Here is a 22,216-nt window from a genome sequence, read left to right as displayed (position 1 = left end):
AATTGAATATACTTAAAATTAAAGTAGTGAAATCTCAGTTATCCAAAGGCTGGTTGTACTTACAGATTGTCGGTAGCTATGCCTTCTCACATTTCACCCAAGTGTCTCTGATTTGGAGCAATGCTCTTATTCAATTAAGACTTCCTAAAGTGATTGGGAGTGGGGAAAAAAGAGGAAGGAAAAAAATCCAAGACCATTTTTCTCTGTTAGAAACATCAGGGTAAGAAGTGAGGGACGAGGTTGAGACTAATAGATAAAGTGAAGTGTCAGGATCGTGGAAATGAGTTAGACTCTATCCCAGGCCTGTGTTATTATACCTAATTGAGTAGATAATATAGAATATAGGATTGGAAAGAGTTTGGTGAATGTTATTAAGGGAAGACCTTGCAAAGTATGAAATTCATCCTCTTCACCTTGTAAAATTTTTCACTTCATTCACAGTGGCTAGCAGAGTTTTCAAAGCTTTTAAATCATTTTCATCATCAGAGAAGGTCATCCTATTCAAGATTTGACAGTATGCTAAAGACCCACTTCTGTGACAATATGCCTCCACCAAAGAAGAAGGGTTATGCATTAGCATTTGCGATGTGATCTGTCAGTTCCTATGAGTTATATCATGAGGTCTTTAAATTTTTTCCTGCAGATGATCAGGTGACATCCTTGGAGCTTTATTTCTGAAGAGCATAGTATAAACTATGTTGGAAGGCAAATAAAATGCTTCTACAAGTATTAATGCTTAATTGGCAAAGTATAGCCCTATAACTTGTATTTAGATGTTAGTTTCTTATTGCTGCTTTCCAAAACACCCCAAAATTTAGTGACATAAAATGACAATAATTGTTACCAAGCCCAAGCTCATACTGCTCGCCACATGACAAGCCAATAAATCGAGAGATGAGTTGTTGGGACAAGGAATAGAGACTTTATTCAGAAAGCCAGAAAACGGAGAAGATGGTGGACCTGTGTCCCAAAGAAACATCTTGCCTGAGTTAGAATTTGGGTTTCTTTTATACTGAAAGAGGAGAGAGTAAAGTAAAACATTTCTTGGTTCCCATCAGACTCCAGAGAGGTTGTGTTAATATCTTCCTTCCTGCAGCCACTCACAGGTGGGTCTGGTCAGGATGTTTCCTGTGGGCTAAACAAAGGTATTTTAGTTGAATGCTCATCACCTGTGAGGCAGGGTTCTCAGAGATGGGCCATTGTGTACACTTTAACTTTCCTTCAGTGATGAACTTGTAATAGAACACAAAGATTCTTCCCTATTATGTAATTGTTTATCTTTCATTGTTTTTGTAGGTCAGGGGTTTGGGAAGGGCTTGCTGGGGCAAGTCCTCTCTTGAGGGTCTCAAGCAGTTGCAGTCAGATGTCAGCAGAAGCTGAAGTATCATCAAAGTATGCCTGGGGCTGCGGTCCCTGCTGTAAGGTGGCTCACTTAGCTGGCAGTTTAATGCTGGCTCCTGGCACCCAGGCCTCTCCAGTGGGTAGCTTGAGTCTCCTCACTGCACAGCCACTGGCTTCCCCCAGAGTAAGCAACCATCTGAGAACCCAAATGCCCAAGGTGGAAGTTGCAGTGTTTGTTATAACCTTACCTTGAAATTTACAGCCACGCCCACTGTGTTATTGGTCACTAGTAGTGTGATTCATCATGGGAGGGTGCTAAGTGGAGCATAAATAGCAAAAGGTATGGCTCCTTAGGATGTCTTGGAGGCTTGCTGCTGCTCAAATTTCCATTTCTTATTTTTAGAAATATGTAATAATTGATTTTATTAGTTCCCCCCAACAACTGTTCCTTAGAAGCAAACCCATCATTATTATTCAATTTTCTTATACTTCTGCAATTATTTCATTTTTATATCATTGCAATAGCCTAATGGACTAAATATTCTTCTTCTTTTTCTCTCTTCAATATTATTCTTAAAAACTGAAGTAGAAAAATATTTCTCTATAATAGCAATATGTCAGAACCATCAACTAAACTACTAGTCAGAGCCATCAAGTAAAATCCAGTTCTGTGTCTACAAGAAATCAGCCCATATCTTTATTTCCCAAGAGATATTCTGTGTGCAATAAGTTTCAAGGTTATATACAATTGTGATATTTTGGGTTTTGCAAAGCTAAACATGCTTTGTTTTTTTTTTTCTAGCTGGATTCTTTCACAGCACTAGTCTTTAATATGCTACATTCACTGCAGATTTCTAAGAGGGGGATATAATATGCAACACTTCCCAAAGTTCCTGGATCATGGAACAGTTTCCCCTTAGGACATTTTGCATTGGTGTTTTATGAAATATATTTTAGGAAGTGCTTAAATGTCTTATTTCACCTACGTGTTCCTTCTGTTTAAAGCTTAGCGTTGCCAGCAGTATTTGGGTTTAAACCCTTCCCCGTGCCTTCTTACAATTAATTTCCCCTTGCTACAGCCAGCATGTTCTTTTAAAATGTAACTATCACCCAGCTGCAACCAAAAAGTCAAATAATATTCCAGTTTTTCTTATGATTAAGCCCAATCTCCTTCACAAGAGCTTGCATGGTCGGGCTCCTCCACATGCACACCCACTCTCTGCACTGAGTCACACTGACCTCACCTCAGTGTTTACTGCTTGCTATGCTTTTCCCATCACAGGACTTTTCATTGCCTGTATCTTCAACCTAGAACCCTCTTATCAGCCCTATCTGATTAATTCCAGCTGATCCTCCAGATCTACACTCAAGGTTTAATTGAAATTTTTCTCCCTAGTCTTACTCTGTCAAGGCTCCCAGCATGCTCTACCCTTTGAAGTACTTATAGTATTTATAATTTTGTAATCATTTGTGTTATTATTTGATTACAGTCTGTCTCCCACAATAAATTATAAGCTCTCTTAGGGCAAATACTTTTGACCACCATATTCGATATTCCAAAAATATTTGTAAGTAACTAAATTGACTGCCCTCAGGAATTCCCCTGTCCTTTCTCACCATTACCATGCTGGTTCAGACGTTTATCATTCCATCCTTAAATTGCTATTGTCACCTGCTAGTAGATTTCCTTCATTCCAGTTTATCTACGTTCTAGTTCTTATTGAACACTGCAGCCAGACACCTCTTCTGAAACTACTAATTCCCATATGTTGCTCTTTTATGAAAATGTTTTAAATGGTGCTCCGCTCTTCAGAGCAGGATTGGCAAACCCAAAAGCCATCAGGTGAGGTCAAGCGGAAAACATTTGTTGCTGTTAAAGCCCATGGACCACCAGTTTATGACACTGATTTATAAGTATCTAAATATGATGTCTAAATTCCTTAGCTTTGTACTCAGGACTCAGATTTGGATTTAACCTGAGTTTCCATTTCTAATCTGTTCAACAATTACATCAATCACAGTTTCAGTCAAAAATGGCCTCTCTGGGCTTCCATGGTGACAGAGTAGTTAAGCATCCACCTGCTGGTTTCTTCCCTCCACTGTCACTGAACTGCCCCAGAGCCCAAAAGGAGGGTGGTCTCACTGAGGCTGCTGGCACTGGAGGGGACCCAGCAGCTGAAGCTGGGACAGTCCTGGGTATTGCAGGCTGGTTGCTTCAACAAGTAACTTAAAGACAAAATGGAAAAACAAGGAGGTTTGTGCCTGAGATCATGTTGCTATGAAAGCAGGGATGGCCACATTGTGCCAGCCATGTGGATGACAGGCTATTGGTGCTCCAGCTAGGCATCAGGGCTGTGTCTCTGAGGTGGGAGAGACAAGTTCAGGGCACTGGTCTACAAGAGACCTCTCAGCTCCATGTAATAACAAATGGTGAAAATCTCCCAGAGATCTCCATCTCAATGTCAAGGCAGACGTGGACCTGCCCCCCAGAAAGACAAGATCCAGCCTCATTCACCAGAACTGAGGCACTCATCCCCTCCAAGAAGAAGCCTACACAGCTCACTGAACCAACCTTAGCCACTGGGGACAGACAACAAAAACAACGGAAACTATGAACCTGCAGCCTGCAAAAAGGAGACCCTAAACACAGTAAGTTAGGCAAAATGAGAAGACAGAGAAACACACAGCAGATGAAGGAGCAAGGTAAAAACCTACCAGATATAACAAATGAAGAGGAAATAGGCAGTCTACCTGAAAAAGAATTCAGAATAATGATAATAAAGATGACACAAAATCTTGGAAAAAGAGTGGAGAAAATACAAGAAATGTTTAACAAAGTCCTAGAAGAACTAAAGAACAAACAGTGATGAACAACACAATAAATGAAATTAAAAATTCTCTAGAAGGGATCAATAGCAGAATAACTGAGGCAGAATAATGGAAAAGTGACCTGGAAGATAAAATAGTGGAAATAATTACTGCAGAGCAGAAAAAAGAATGAAAAGAAGAGAGGGTACTCTCAGAGACCACTGGGACAACATTAAACCCACCAACATTTGAATTATAGGGGTCCCAGAAGAAGAAGAAAAAAGAAAAAGACTGAAAATATTTGAAGAGATTATAGTTGAAAACTTCCCTAACATGGGAAAGGAAATATTTAATCAAGTCCAGGAAGCACAGAGAGTCCCATACAGGATAAATCCAAGGAGAAACACACCAAGACACATATTAATCAAACTATCAAAAATTAAATACAAAGAACAAATATTAAAAGCAGTGAGGGAAAAGCAACAAATAACATACAAGGGAAACCCCATAAGGTTAACAGCTGATCTTTCAGCAGAAACTCTGCAAGCCAGAGGGGAGTGGAAGGACATATTTAAAGTGATGAAGGAGAAAAAACTACAACCAAGATGACTCTACCCAGCAAGGATCTCATTCAGATTTGATGGAGAAATTAAAACCTTTACAGACAAGCAAAAGCTAAGAGAATTCAGCACCACCAAACCAGCTTTACAACAAATGCTAAAGGAACTTCTGTAGGCAGGAAACACAAGAAAAAGAAAAGACCTACAATAACAAGCCAAAACAATTAAGAAAATTGTAATAGGAACATACATATTGATAACTACCTTAAATGTAAATAGATTAAATGCTCCAACCAAAAGACATAGACTGGCTGAATGGAAACAAAAACAAGACCCGTATATATGCTGTGTACAAGAGACCCACTTCAGACCTAGGGACACATACAGACTGAAAGTGAGGGGATGGAAAAAGATATTCCATGCACATGGAAATCAAAAGAACACTGGAGTAGCAATACTCATATCAGATAAAATAGACTTTAAAATAAGGAATGCTAGAAGAGACAAAGAAGGACACTACATAATGATGAAGGGATCAATCCAAGAAGAATATATAACAATTATAAATGTATATGCACCCAACATCAGAGCACCACAATACATAAAACAAATGCTAACAGCTATAAAAGAGAAAGTCGAAAGTAACACAAAAATAGTGGGGGAATTTAACACCACACTTTCACCAATGGACAGATATCCAGAGAGAAAATTAATAAGGACACACAAGCTTTAAATGACACAATAGACGAGATAGACTTAATTGGTATTTATAGGACATTCCACCCGAAAACAGCAGATTACATTTTCTTCTCCCATGCACATGGAACATTCTCCAAGATAGGTCACATCTTGGGTCACAAATCAAGCCACAGTAAATTTAAGGAAATTGAAATCATATCAAGCATCGTTTCCAACAAGAATGCTATAGATTAGAAATCAATTACAGGGAAGGAAATGTAAAAAAACACAAACACATGGAGACTAAATATTATGGTATTTAATAACCAAGAGATCACTGAAGAAATCAAAGAGGAAATCAAAAAATACCTAAAAACAAATGACAATGAAAACACGATGACCCAAAACCTATGGGAAGCAGCAAAAGCAGTTCAAAGAGGGAAGTTTATAGCAATACAATCCTACCTAAAGAAACAAGAAGCATCTCAAATAAACAAGCTAACCTTACACCTAAAGCAAGTAGAGCAACAGGAACATAAAAAACCCCCAAAAGTTAGCAGAAGGAAAGAAATCATAAAGATAAGATCAGAAATTAAATGAAAAAGAAATGAAGGAAACAATAGCAAATATCAATAAAACTAAAAGCTGTTTCTTTGAGAAGATAAACAAAATTGATAACCCACTAGTCAGACTCATCAAGAAAAAAAGGGAGAAGACTCAAATCAATAGAATTAGAAACGAAAAAGGAGAAGTAACAACAGACATTGCAGAAATACAAAGAATCATGAGAGATTACTACAAGCAACTATATGCCAATAAAATGGACAATCTGAAAGAAATGGACAAATTCTTAGAAAAGCACAACCTTTCGAGACTGAACCAGGAAGAAAGAGAAAATATGAACAGACCAATCACAAGCACTGAAATTGAAACTGTGATAAAAACTCTTCCAACAAACAAAAGCTCAGGACCAGATGGCTTCACAGGCAAATTCTGTCAAACATTTAGAGAAGAGCTAATACCTATCCTTCTCAAACTCTTCCAAAACATAGCAGAGGGAGGAACACTCCCAAACTCATTCTATGAGGCCACGATCACCCTGATTCCAAAACCAGACAAAGATGTCACAAAGAAAGAAATCTACAGGCCAATATCACTGATGAACACAGATGCAAAAATCCTCAACAAAATACTAGCAAACAGAATCCAACAGCACATTAAAAGGATCATACACCATGACCAAGTGGGGTTTACCCCAGGACTGCAAGGATTCCTCAATATACGCAAATCAATCAATGTGATACACCATATTAACAAATTGAAGGAGAAAAAACATATGATCATCTCAATAGATGCACAGAAAGCTTTTGAAAAAATCCAACACCAATTTATGATAAAAAACCCTCCAGAAAGTAGGCATAGAGGGAACTTTAATCAACATAATAAAGGCAATATATGACAAACCTACAGCCAACATTGTCCTCAATGGTGAAAAACTGAAACCATTTCCACTAAGATCAGGGACAAGACAATGTGGCCCACTCTCACCACTATTATTCAACATAGTTTTGGAAGTTTTAGCCACTGCAATCAGAGAAGGAAAAGAAATAAAAGGAATACAAATCAGAAAAGAAGTAAAGCTGTCACTGTTTGCAGATGACATGATAGTATACATAGAGAATCCTAAAAATGCTACCAGAAAACTACTAGAACTAATCAATGAATTTGTTAAAGTAGCAGGATACAAATTTAATGCACAGAAATCTCTTGCATTACTACACACTAGCAATGAAAAATCTGAAAGTGAAATTAAGAAAACACTCCCATTTACCATTGGAACAAAAAGAATAAAATATCTAAGAATAAACCTACTTAAGGAGACAAAAGACCTGAATGCAGAAAATTATAAGACACTGATGAAAGAAATGAAAGATGATACAAATAGATGGAGAGATATACTGTGTTCTTGGATTGGAAGAATCAACATTGTGAAAATGACTATACTACCCAAAGCAATCTACAGTTTCAATGTAATCCCTATCAAACTACCACTGGCATTTTTCACAGAACTAGAATAAAAAATTTCAGTTTGTATGGAAACACAAAAAACCCCGAATAGTGAAAGCAATCTTGAGAAGCAAAAACGGAGCTGGAGGAATCAGGCTCCCTGACCTCAGACTATACTACAAAGCTACAGTAATCAAGACAGTATGGTACTGGCACAAAAACAGAAATATAGATAAATGGAACAGGGTAGAAGGTACAGAGATAAACCCACACACAAATGGTCACCTTATCTTTGATAAAGGAGGTATGAATATACAGTGGAGAAAAGATAGCCTCTTCAATAGTGGTGCTGGGAAAACTGGACAGCTACAAGCAAAAGAATGAAATTAGAACACTCCCTAACACCATACACAAAAATAAACTCAAAATGGATTAAAGACCTAATTGTAAGGCCAGACACTATAAATCTCTTAGAGGAAAACATAGACAGAACACTCTATGACATAAATCACAGCAAGATCCTTTTTGACCACATCCCAGAGAAATGGAAATAAAAACAAAAATAAACAAATGGGACCTAATGAAACGTAAAAGCTTTTGCACAGCAAAGGAAACCATAAACAAGACAGAAAGACAACCCTCAGAATGGAAGGAAATATTTTCAAATGAAGCAACTGACAAAGGATTAATCTTTAAAATTTACAAGCAGCTCATGCAGCTCAATATCAAAAAAACAAACAACCCAATTAAAAAATGGGTGGAAGACCTAAAGAGGCATTTCACCAAAGAAGATATATAGATTGCCAACAAACACATTAAAGGATGCTCAACATCACTAATCATTAGAGAAAAGTAAGTCAAAACTACAATGAGGGCTTCCCTGGTGGCACAGTGGTTGAGAGTCTGCCTGCCAATGCAGGGGACACGGGTTCGTGTCCCGGTCCGGGAAGATCCCACATACAGCGTAGCAGCTGTGCCCGTGAGCCATGGCCGCTGAGCCTGTGCTTCCGGAGCCTGTGCTCCTCAACAGGAGAGGCCACAACAGTGAGAAGCTCACGTACCGCAAAAAAACCCCACAAAACTACAATGAGATATCATCTCACACTGGTCAGAATATTCATCACCAAAATATCTACAGACAATAAATGCTGGAGAGGGTGTGGAGAAAAGGGAAACCTCTTGCACTGTTGGTGAGAATGTAAATTGATACAGACGCTATGGAGAACAGTAAGGAGGTTCCTTAAAAAACTAAAAATAGAGCTACCGTATGACCCAGCAATCCCACTACTGGGCATATACCCTGAGAAAACCATAATTCAGAAAGAGTCATGTACCACAATGTTCATTGCAGCTCTATTTACAATAGCTAGGACGTGGAAGCAACATAAGTGTCCATCAACAGATGAATGGATAAGGAAGATGTGACACATATATACAACGGAATATCTATCACTCAGCCATAAAAGGAAACGAAATTGAGTTATTTGTAGTGAGGTGGATGGACCTAGAGTCTGTCATACAGAGTGAAGTAAGTCAGAAAGAGAAAAACAAATACCGTATGCTAACACATATATATGGAATGTTAAAAAAAAAAAAAAGGTCATGAAGAACCTAGTGGCAAGATGGGAATAAAGACGCAGATGTACAGAATGGACTTGAGGATACATGGAGGGGGAAGGTTAAGCTGGGACGAAGTGAGAGAGTGGCATGGATATATATACACTACCAAATGTAAAATAGATAGCTAGTGTGAATCAGCCTCATAGCACAGGGAGATCAGCTCGGTGCTTTGTGACCACCTAGAGTGGTGGCATAGCGAGGGTGGGAGGGACGGAGACGCAAGAGGGAAGAGATATGGGGACATATGTATATGTATAACTGATTCACTTTGTTTTAAAGCAGAAACTAACACACCATTGTAAAGCAATTATACTGCAATAAAGATGTTAAAAAAAAAAAAAAAGAATCCACCTGCCAATGCATGGGACACGGGTTCATGCCCTGATCCGGGAAGATCCCACATGCCGCGGAGCAACTAAGCCCATGCGTCACACCTACTGAGCCTGCACTTTAGAGCCCAAGAACCACAACTACTGAGCCCTCATGCCACAACTACTGAAGCCCGTGTGCCTAGAGCCTGTGCTTCCCAGGAGAAGTCCTCACTCTCCGCAACTAGAGAAAGCCCACACACAGCAACGAAGACCCAAAGCAGCCAAATAAATAAATAAAATAAATAATTAAATAAATTTATATTAATAAAATGGCCTCTCTGCTTATTAACTCCTGAACAAATTTCACCCTAACTTCCAGACAAGTCTCTGGTCACCACATTCCACTGACTTAGAATCCTCTTCTTCCAGATCTATACTTTTCAGGTCCTCCAAAGACAGGAATGCTTCCTATATCCTAAGTCACTGCCCCAGCCAGGATTGAGCCCTATCCCCTAGTGGTTAGTTAGCACTAAGATATTAAGGTACAATGTTATCTTCTTTATATTTAAAATTTAAAATATTACTGTTATTTGCATTTCCTTATCCAAAATGTTCTTCTTATTTAGTAAATGCATAATAAATGTTTATCAGTTGCCTTTTTTAAACAATCAGCAGCAGCTGTTGTCAACAGGTGAAAATGTAGCAAAAGCTCCTTGAAGCATTACTTGTTAGGCTGAGAACTTATCACTTTCATTTATCTTCTTCAGTGAAGCCATCAAAGCAAGTTTCTTCAATTTCCCCATTATTAAAACCAATATGTATTCATTCAACTATGCAGAGAAATTATAAGTGTTATAAAAATAAAATAGCTTTTTAGGAAGAAAGTACAGCAGAAGTGGCTGCCATCCTATCCCATAGAAATCAATGGAGAAATTTTAGTTAAATTATTTTTGCTGGTCCCAGGAAAAGTAATGTATGAAATAAATTTGAGATAGAGCATTGTGATTGATGATGGTTTGGAATGTGTAGGAAATATTGAACAGAGCCACAGACCTACTTCCAAGGAAAGTGCCATGAGAATTCTGGAAATAATCCAGTAGTAAGGCATGTTTGAGCTGGATTGGCAGTTCCATCAGTGACTGAGTGGAATCTGAAAGGACCTGTGTGGTGGTGTGGAAGAAATGCAGCTATAGCAAAAAGTAATAGCAAGTCAGTACTTTGATGTTACTGTTAGATCCTAGAATTACTGAACTATTTAACTTGCCATGAGGAAATGGTTAATATAATATTGCCCACTTTCATTTAATATGCTCTCCTTGTGCTTTATTTTGAACAATCACAATCTCTTCACTTAAAGCACAGTCAAATATAGTCTTGTGAATAGAGACACCAAGTTCTTGGAATTTATCTCTGGCTGGGCATGTGACATTGAGCCAGTCGTTATGAATCTTTGTTTCACACCTGGAAGTAAGCCCATTAAAAAATCTCACCAGCGAAGGTTCTTAAAATTCTGTGAGATTTTGAAACGGAAATTTTATATATCACTTCTGTAAATGGTGAGAGCGCATATATATTTTATAAAGGACCTGTTAAGTCTAGCATTCTGTTTGTGTGGTTCATGTAAGATTTATCTATGACACTATTCAAATTATCATATGTAATTAATGTTATTGTTTTTAATGTAAGTATGCTACTTTATTGATTTTGTGCCCAAAGGCAACCTCTCTATTTTCTTGCACTGATGTAGCCTAAATTATGACTAATTTCCACTACCTTTTCTCTCCACTAACCCCTAGCTATTATTCCATTCCTAGTGCATAGTGACCAGATTGGCACACTCATTACCATTCCATCCCCTGCTATACTACAGAAACTAGCTGGCTACAAATCACACCTGGGGACTCCCTTGCAGCTGGAGTTCTGCACGTCTTTGAGTTCCTCCAAGCAGATACATCCACAGAAAACTGGAGGCAGAAATGAGCGATCAGAAGGGGGTGGCACCCCCTTAAGAGAGAGAGGGGTTCTTCCGGGAATACGTTTGAGAAAAACTGTAAGGCTCATATGCTGGAGCAGAACAGCTGAGGGCAGTGTCTCAGGGAACAGAATTGGCGATCACATCCTGTAGGTCCTTGTAAGATATTTTAAAGCCTTTGGTTTTACATTGAGCGAGATTGGAAACAACTGGAAGAGTTTGAACAGAGAGACATCATCTTACTTCGGTTTAAAGGGAGTGCTCTGGCTGATGTTGAAAAGAGATTGTAATGCTGCAGGGGTGGAAACAGAACGACCAGTTAGGAGACCATCACAAATATCCAAGAGGGAGGTGATGGTGGCTCCAGTTGGGTGTCAGCAGTGGAGGTGGGAAGAACAGTCAGATCCTGGGTGTATTCTGAAAGAATACCTAGGGGTTTCCTGGGTTTTCTCATCCCAGATGACAGATGACTCTTCCACTGGAGAGTGGAGTTGCCAAGTGTATCCAGGAGGGGGCGCACTAACCCACGTAAAATGCTGCCCGTAGCCTGAGGAGGGGGAGGATTGAGAAGTGAAAACGGGTCATGTGGTTGTTACAGGTGACGGAGACAAGAGTGGTTTTGGTGAAGCTGGGCATAAAAGACACATTGGAATGTATTAAGAGAGAATAGGAGGGCAGTTGGAGACAGTGTAGATAGTGCTTTCAAGGAATTTTGCTCTAGGAAAGCAAAGCAATATAGTGCTACCTGGCAGCAGAGAGACAAAGGAAAGTTGTTTTTTTTTTTTTTTTAATAGTACCAGAGAAATAACAGTGCATTTTCGTGGTAATAGACTAGCAGAGAAAATAAATGTATTGATGTGGGAGAGATAGAAGAGAATTGCTAGAATGATGCTTTTAAGGAAGAAAGAAGAGATGGGGTCCTATGTTTATGTGGATGGCCTGGTTTCAGATAGATGCAGGGGTAGTTCACTCTTAGTTACAGACAGGAAGGCAGAGCATGTAGATAGAGATGCAAGTAAGGGTCTGGAACTTCTCTTCTAGTTGCTTCAATATTATCAGTGAAAGAGGACTCAAGGGTAACAACTGCCCATGAGTTCGAGATGATTATTGGGTCAATTAATGAGTAGTCAGGTGAGTGGTGATGTATCACTATCAGGTTAATTCAGGGTTAATCACATCTTTGTCCAGTGCCTTGGCATGGCTGGATGGAGAGTAGGGGGAGGTGATTAAGAGAATGGAGTCTGAACTTCATTAGGAGGAAACTAGGCAGGAAGCAGGGCAGGGCATCCGGGACCAATTCAATAGAACTTGGGGCTCAGAAAAGGTACTGATTGCAGCAGGGGGTAGGATCTGGGAAACACTCTGAAAATCAAGGCAAACGGTGAGGATGCACACGGAATGGGGAGAACCCCTTGTGTGTATGGGATGCACAGACCCCACCCCAGGGACAGCTAGATCCTAGCAGAAACCCTGGCTCCTATCCTACTTCTAACAGTCTGTTCAGGTGCTAGGAGGGCTGAACTGACACATGGAAGCCCTTTGTTGCCTGGAGCTTGAGAAGCCTTTTGAAGCAAACGGAAAATGGCAGAATTCAGTTTATTTTTGGTCTATCTACGTAATGGTGGAATCCTATCCATTACATTAATGTTTTGTCCACACAAGCATGTAAATTTAAGCAAATAGCTGATCACTGGGCTTGTTCCAACACCGTCTCTGATATCTCAGAATAAGAATAATTTCTAAGTGAAGCAGATTATAAAATGTATGTTCCCTTTAAACAATTCAAATGTTCGTATACACTGTAACATGTTATTCTGAGAGGCATACACCACTGTGAATGAGAAAGCTGTGTGTTAGAGAGCAAAACATCCAAGATCACAAGTGGTGACTGACAGGTCCGGACCCCCAATTCTGATTTTGATTCAATGAACACTCACTAAGTTGCTATGTGCCAGACACCCTGCTGGGTGGTTTGTTTCAGCCTCTTTATTTCCAGCCCTCTGTTCTTTGCGCCGCCCCCCCCCCCCCAAATAACATCATCTCAAGAAAGCTGCATTACCAAAAGGACTATGTTTTTTAGACTAAATAATGTGAAATAATGGTCACATCTTGTATTGATCAATATCCTCCTATTATTTTCACTAATAAGTGATTTCAACTTAAATCTGCAATTATTTTCACAAGGAGGAGCTATAGCCATTTCTCCTGCAGAATTGCAATTGCCCATGTTCCAATTTTTATTGTTGTTGTTTAAAATATCATCTTCTGGGGCTTCCCTGGTGGCGCAGTGGTTGAGAGTCTACCTGCCGATGCAGGGGACATGGGTTCGTGCCCCGGTCCGGGAAGATCCCACATGCCACGGAGCAACTGGGCCCGTGAGCCATGGCCGCTGAGCCTGCGCGTCCAGAGCCTGTGCTCCGCAATAAGAGAGGCCACAACAGTGAGAGGCCCGCATACTGTTAAAAAAAAAAAAAAAATCATCTTCTGAAAGAATCTTATAAAATGAAGACTATTTTCAATTTGTTAGTCAAAGGAGAAAAGTGTTGGTGGTTTTAGTGGTGAGGCAATTAATGGTACTGAATTCATGTCCTGCCATTTCTCCAATGAATACTCTGTTTTTGACTTCAGACTAGTGTGCATAACAGAAAAATAGGAGGCAGTAAGAAAACTGTGCCTCTCTTGCACCTGTATTCATCTTGGAGGCAGGTGTTTATAGCTACTTTTAATGGGTTTTCAGATAATATGGTGAATTTTGTCATCACTATGCCAGAGCAAGTAATCAGACTCAAGAAGAGATATATATGCTTAAAGAAATCTGTCTAAGCTGACACAGTTGATCTCTATAAAGAGCTAATGGGTTTGACTGTTTAAGTGCTTGCTTGGGAGAGCATTATGAAGACAAAACTAACAATGCCAGTGGCAGTGCAGGCTAACGCTTCAATTATTTACTGTACTGGTATTTTAAGATCAATATTCCTTTAATTTATACAGTTTGGAGCCAGGATAGGACTTTATGTCTCAGAATTTCACTCTAACATCCAGGGGAGGTTGTTTTCTAAGAACGTACGCAACTATTTGAAAATTCCAACATGATGTGTGAGACTTGGCACTCCCAATCATAAAATATATATATTAAAGGTCTTTCTTTAGGAAACAGGGGGCCAGAAATTGGTACACTTGTTATGTTCTAAGTGTATTGGTTAAGTTCTCTGACTTTCCTCTGCCTAACCTTGTTGCTTATCTGAAACAGGAATGGGCTTCTTAATAGAGCAGTGCAAATAGAAATGGGGCATAGTTACTTTAATAAAGAGCTAACACATTAGAGAAAATCCCAAAGGAATTTTCAGAAACCTGTATTTAAAAGCTGATCTTTCAAAAATCTAAACAAACTACAATTGAGTTACCACTTGGTTCTCTTGCTAAAGAAAATAATTTTTATTGTTTAAAAAAATCTAGGGCTTCCCTGGTGGCACAGTGTTTGAGAGTCCGCCTACCGATGCAGGGGACACGGGTTCGTGCCCCGGTCTGGGAAGATCCCACATGTCGCGGAGCGGCTAGGCCCGTGAGCCATGGCTGCTGAGCCTGCACATCTGGAGCCTGCGCTCCACAACGGGAGAGACCACAACAGTGAGAGGCCCGCGTACCGCAAAAAAAAAAAAAAAAAAAAAAAAAATCTAGTACTTTCCCTAGGGCTGTTCACACCATTCCTACCACCTTCCTTTAAATTTTTTATACTATTTTTTACCTTAACTTTATTTAGGTTTTGAATGAATAATACTTTCATATGTTTCAAAAATAAAATAATATAAAAATATATACACAGAGAAGTTTTGCTACCACCCCTGTTTTCCCCCATCTCCAATAGGGAATAGCTGTGAATAAACATTTATTTATTTTCTTGATACTATTTGTTGAGAATCTCTAAGCTCTCTGGGGATGCAGCCGTCCTTCTCAAAGCAAGATCCATTCCAAGCAAAACCAAGTGAACTCTTGATCGTTGTTTCACTGAATAAATACTATGCAGACAAAAAAACTATAGAAACATGCTTCTCTTTCCCCTTTTGGTCTGCATAAACACATGGGCACATCATCTCTAAAAGTGGATAAGTCCATCCCTCGATGGGTTGTAAGTACCACAAAATCACAATATATACACGGTACATAGGAAATGATTCACTAGTTCAAAAGAAGTCAAGGCAGACAAAATGGCCCCTGAGGAACTGACTTCTTCAAGAAAAATGACCAAGTTTTAAAAAAATCTAATGTGTCTACTCGACAGGACTCAAATGCTCTTGCATTTATATAAACAGAAGAATCAGAAACTGGGACAGTTTTATTTCAGGTACTTGTGAGTACTGAATTTGAAAAATCAGTCATTGAACAGCAGAGTAGATACCACAGAAAACTGGATCAGTGAACTAGAAAAGCAGCTCAAGAAAGTCTCAGAGAAGATAAAGGAAAAAAATAAAGGACTAGAGTACAAAGGACACAGAGGATAGATGCAGAAAAGTCAAATATAGGCATAAAGAAAAATACCAAAATGTTTCCCTAATGTTTATGAGTGTAAGAGCCACCTGGACACAGTTAAAATGCTGCGTCCTGAGCCCCATCCTCAGAGATGCTAGCTGAGTATGTTGGGGATTCGACTGAGGTTTACCTGTTTTTCAAAATATGAACATGGAGTGATTTTAATGATATGAAAATTTGGGAAAACACTGCCACAAATGAAGAAAAAGTACCCAAACAAACAAACAAGCCAAAAAATTAAAATATTCATAGATATAATATTATTTCCAGGAGTTTTAAAAAGACTTGGTCTTCATAATACAGGGGTCATAAAATCCAAATAAAATTAATGATGAGACATAGTCTACTAAATTGAATTTCAGAAACAAAGGGAAAATCGTTCAAATACCTAGCCAGAAAATCTTATAGAAGGCAAAAAATCCTTTTTGTCATACTTCTATGAGACTAAACACTAAAAGAGGAGGAAGAAATGTCAACAGTTGTGGCATAAAAGCTATACTGCCTGAAAAACCATTGTTCACTGCAGTAGCAGAAAAGACATTTGCAGATAAACAACAGCTCAAAAAGTGCTTTATTTGCTTACCTCTCCTGAAGTTATTGCACATAGAGGAATATTAATCATAAATTAGAAATGGAAAAAGTGTAAGTCTAAAATTGTTAACATAGCTTAAAATGCCAAAAACATAATGTATTGAATTAGAATATATGTACTATCTGAAAAGAAAAATAATAATCAAGATAATCTGGATGTTTCTTTTTATTTATTTTTTAAAAAACATTTTATTTTCAAATAATTTCCAACTCTCAAGTGTTGCATGAATAGCATGACAAATTCCTGAATACCCTTGTCCCAAATTCAAGTTTTGCCCATTGTCAATGCCCTCATAACAAAAGGTCTAATTCAGGACCACACATTGTACCCAATTGTCATATCTCCCTGGCTTCCTTCAGTCTAGAAGAATTCCTCAGTCTAATTGACTTTAATGACCTTGACATTTTTGAAGGTCAGTTATTCTGTAGAAACTTTCTAAATTTCTGTTTGATATTTCCTCTTGTGTATAACCAGGTTATGATTTTATTTGCTGAAATAATAGAGAAGTGATGCTGTATTCTTCTTGTTGGATTTTTCCTTTTTTAGAGACAGATTATTTCAACAAAAACTTGGGGATGGGAAGAAGAGGAGGTAGAAATATATGAACCTTTCACCTTATGTGTGGCTATCAATAAATGTAGTTTATTTTTTACCTTGATAGACTAATATATGTTAAAATGTAATTAAAATGTGAATGCATGGCACCTGAAACAAAGACTACATTTCCCATGCTTCTTGGCAAGTTGGTGTGGCCATGGTGCCAGGAAGCGAGGGGAAGAAATTCCAGAAAAGAAAGAGACACAAGGGGGATCCCCCAAATCTGTGTACTGACTTTTCAAATCCTTCCACATGTGTGGAAGATGCCAGGATGCCTCAGGGGAAAACAGCAGCTGGAAGGCTGAAAAAAAGAAGCGGTACAGAGATTTAAGCAGCTACCCTGATGCTGGAGAGATAGAGTTTGGAGTTTGATTCCCACCAATGTTTGAGAAACACCCCAGGCTTTCCATGGAATCCAGAAGGCCATGGTTTAGGAATGGGACCCATGTCTCTGGAGAAAGGGCATAACTGAAATGCACCAGCTTTATTTAACAAAGCCTGAAACCACACTTCCACACTCTCAACGTGTTCTACCAACAATTTAATTATTTGCAGGAACAAAACTCAATACTTTTCAGAGGAAGTTAACACAGTTGTTTCTTTCTTTTTCTTTTTTTTTTTTTGCGGTACGTGGGCCTCTCACTGCTGTGGCCTCTCCTGTTGCGGAGCACAGGCTCCGGACGCCCAGGCTCAGCGGCCAGCCACTCCGCAGCATGCAGGATCCTCCCAGACCAGGGCACGAACCCACGTCCCCTGCATCGGCAGGAAGACCACCAACCACTGTGCCACCAGGGAAGCCCCCTAACACAGTTTTTTACTGGAAGCCAAGTGCACAAATAGATCAGTAGGATGGAATAGCTCAGAAACAAACCCAGATAAACAATGTATTAGGTAGTATTAGGTTCAATTGCATTTAATTGAGAACAAAAACAAAACAAAATGGAACCCTCAGATAACTCTTGCTTAAAAACCTCCACAATGTACCATCTACAAGGCTTAGTATACAATTAAAAAAATTTCTAGGTATATGACAAAACAGAAAATGTAATTCATAGTCAAGAGGAAAATATGGTTAACAGAAACAGAATAGCAGATCACCCAGATGATAAAATTAGCATGTTTAATATGTTAACAAATCTACAGAAAAATATGGAAGCAATGGGAAGAAATTAAGAAATTTCAGTAAAAAGAATCAAATAGAAATCCTAGAACTAAAAAATTACAATATCTGAAATAAAAACTTAATTGTATGATATTAATAGATCGTATAACTACAGCATACTTGGACTTAACATTTTAATTCTAAAAAATCTATCCAGAGAAAAGAAATATATGAAGATAGATATTCAATGATATACATATGTGTATGTTTATAATAAAAAATAAACATTCTGGTCTGTTGACATTTAAAGTGGTTATTGACAGGTGTATACTTATTGCCATTTTGTTACCTGTTTTCCTAGTTATTTTCTGTTCTTTTCTTCTTTTTGTTTCATTCCTTGTGGTTTGATGATATTCTTTAGTGGTATGTTTGTGTTTCTTTCTCTCTAGTTTTTGTGTTTCTATTTGTAGGTTCTTGATTTGTGGTTACCATGGGGTCCCTACATGTTATCTTGTAACTATATCTACTTGTTTTAAACTAATAGTCATTTAAGTTCAAACACATTCTTCAGATCTCCTTTTTTTATTCTCATTTCCCATGTTTTGTGTTTTTCTTTTTCTTTTTTTAAATTTAATTTTATTATTTTCTTAATACAGCAGGCTCTTATTAGTTATCTGTTTTATACATATTAGTGTATATATGTCAATCCCAATCTCCCAATTCATCCCACCACCAGCCCCCCTCCCACTTTCCCTCCTGGGTGTCCGTACATTTGTTCTCTACATCTGTGTCTCTATTTCTGCCCTGCAAACCAGTTCATCTGTACCATTTTTCTAGGTTCCACATATATGTGTTAATGTACAATATTTATTTTTCTCCTTCTGACTTACTTTGCTCTGTATGACAGTCTCTAGGTCCATCCACATCTCTACAAATAACCCAATTTCGTTTCTTTTTATGGCTGAGTAATATTCCATTGTATATATGCACCACATCTTCTTTATCCATTCATCCGTTGATAGGCATTTAGGTTGCTTCCATGACCTGGCTATTGTAAATAGTGCTGCAATGAACATTGGGGTGCATGTGTCTTTTTGAATTATGGTTTTCTCTGGGTATATGTCTAGTGGTAATTCTATTTTTAGTTTTTTAAGGAACCTCCCTACAGTTCACCATAGGGGCTGTATCAAATTACATTCCCACCAGCAGTGCAAGAGGGTTCCCTTTTCTCCAAACCCCCTCCAGCATTTGTTGTTTGTAGATTTTCTGATGATGCCCATTCTAAACAGTATGAGGTGATACCTCATTGTAGTTTTGATTTGCATTTCTCTAATAGTTAGTGATGTTGAGCATCTTTTCATGTGCCTCTTGGTCATCTGTATGTCTTCTTTGGAGAAATGTCTATTTAGGTCTTCTGCCCATTTTTGGATTGGGCTGTTTGTTTTTTAATGTTGAGCTGCATGAGCTGTTTATATATTTTGGAGATTAATCCTTTGTCTGTTGATTCATTTGCAAATACTTTCTCCCATTCTGAGGGTTGTCTTTTTGTATTGTTTATGGTTTCCTTTGCTGTGCAAAAGCTTTTAAGTTTCATTAGGTCCCATTTGTTTATTTTTGTTTTTATTTTCATTACTCTAGGAGGTGGGTCAAAAAGGTCTTGCTGTGATTCATGTCAAAAAGTGTTCTTCCTATGTTTTCCTCTAAGAATTTTATAGTGTCCAGTCTTACATTTAGGTCTTTAACCCATTTTAAGTTTATCTTTGTGTATGGTGTTACAGAGTGACCTAATTTCATTCTTTTACATGTAGCTGTCCAGTTTTCCCAGCACCACTTATTGAAGAGGCTGTCTTTTCTCCATTGTATATTCTTGCCTCCTTTGTCATACGTTAGTTGACCATAGGTGTGTGGGTTTACCTCTGGGCTTTCTATCCTTTTCCATTGATCTACATTTCTGTTTTTGTGCCAGTACCACATTGTCTTCATTATTGTAACTTTGTAGTATATTATGAAGTCAGGGAGTCTGATTCCTCCAGATCCATTTATTTCCCTCAAGATTGCTTTGGCTATTTGGGACCTTTTGTCTCTATATAAATTTTAAGAATTGTTTTGTTCTAGTTCTGCAAAAAATGCCATTGGTAATTTGATAGGGATTGCATTGAATCTATAGATTGCTTTGAGTAGTATAGTCATTTTCACAATATTGATTCTTCCAATCCAAGAACATGTTATACCTTTCCATATGTTTGTGTCATCTTTGATTTCTTTCATCAGTGTCTTATAGTTTTCTGAGTATAGGTCTTTTACCTCCTTAGGTAGGTTTATTACTAGTTATTTATTCTTTTCATTGCAATGGTGAATGGGATTGTTTCCTTAATTTCTCTTTCTAATATTTTGTTTTTAGTGTATAGGAATGCAAGAAATTTCTGTGCGTTAATTTTGTATCCTGCAACTTTACCAAATTCATTGATTATTAGCTTTAGTAGTTTTAGGTGACATCTTTAGGATTATCTATGTATAGTATCATATCATCTGCAAACAGTGACAGTTTTACTGCTTCTTTTCCAATTTGGATTCCTGTTATTTCTTTTCATTCTCTGATTGCCGTGGCTAGGACTTCCAGATGCTTTCGGTTTTTCACCATTGAGAATGATGTTGGCTGTGGGTTTGTCATATATGGCCTTTATTATGTTGAGGTAGGTTCCCTCTATGCCCAGTTTCTGGAGAGTTTTTATCATAAATCGGTGTTGAATTTTGTCAAAAGCTTTTTCTGCATCTATTGAGATGATCATGTGGTTTTTAATCTTCAATTTGTCAATATGGCATATCACATTGATTGATTTTTGTATATTGAAAAATCCTTGCATCCCTGGGATAAACCCCACTTGATCATGGTGTATGATCCTTTTAATGTGTTGTTGGATTCTGTTTGCTAGTATTTTGTTGAGGTTTTTTGCATTTATATTCATAAGCGATATTGGTCTGTAATTTTCTTTTTCTGTATTATCTTTGTCTTGTTTTGGTATCAGGGTGATGGTTGCCTAGTAGAATGAGTTTGGGAGTGTTCGTACCTCTGCTATATTTTGGAAGAGTTTAAGAAGGATGGGTCTTAGCTCTTCTCTAAATGTTTGATAGAATTCGCCTGTGAAGCCATCTGGTCCTGGGCTTTTATCTGTTGGAAGATTTTTAATCACAGTTTCAATTTCAATGCTTGTGATTGGTCTGTTCATATTTTCTATTTCTTCCTGGTTCAGTATTGGAAGGTTATACCTTTCTAAGAAGTTGTCCATTTCTTCCAGGTTGTCCATTTTATTGGCATAGAGTTGCTTGTAGTAGTCTGTTAGGATGCTTTGTATTTCTGAGGTGTCCATTGTAGCTTCTTCTATTTCATTTCTAATTTTATTGATTTGAGTCCTCTCCCTCTTTTCCTTGATGAGTGTGGCTAATGGTTTATCAATTTTGTTTATCTTCTCAAAGAACCAGCTTTTACTTTTATTGATCTTTGCTATTGTTTTCTTCATCTCTATTTCATTTATTTCTGCTCTGATCTTTATGATTTCTTTCCTTCTACTAACTTTGGGTTTTGTTTGTTCATCTTTCTCTGGTTCCTTTAGGTGTAAGATTAGATTGTTTATTTGAGATTCTTCTTGTTTCTTGAGGTAGGATTGTATTGCTATAAACTTCCCTCTTAGAACAGCTTTTGCTGCATCCAATAGGTTTTGGATATTTGTGTTTTCATTGTCCTTTGTCTCTAGGTATTTTTTGATATCCTCTTTGATTTCTTCAGTGATTTCTTGATTATTTAGTACCATATTGTTTAGTCTCCATGTGTTTGTGTTTTTTACATTTCTTTCCCTGTAATTGATTTCTAATGTCATAGCATTGTTGTTGGAAAAGATGCTTGATATGATTTCAATTTCCTTAAATTTACTGTGGCTTGATTTGTGACCCAAGATGTGTCCTATCCTGGAGAATGTTCCATGTGCATGTGAGAAGAAAATGTAATCTGCTGTTTTCGGATGGAATGACCTATAAATATCAATTAAATCTATCTGGTCTGTTGTGTCATTTAAAGCTTATGTTTCCTTATTAAATTTCTCTCTG

Source organism: Mesoplodon densirostris, chromosome 12 (genome assembly GCF_025265405.1).
Source record: "Mesoplodon densirostris isolate mMesDen1 chromosome 12, mMesDen1 primary haplotype, whole genome shotgun sequence".
NCBI lineage: Eukaryota > Metazoa > Chordata > Mammalia > Artiodactyla > Ziphiidae > Mesoplodon > Mesoplodon densirostris.
Note: the sequence above shows the minus strand (reverse complement) of the source record.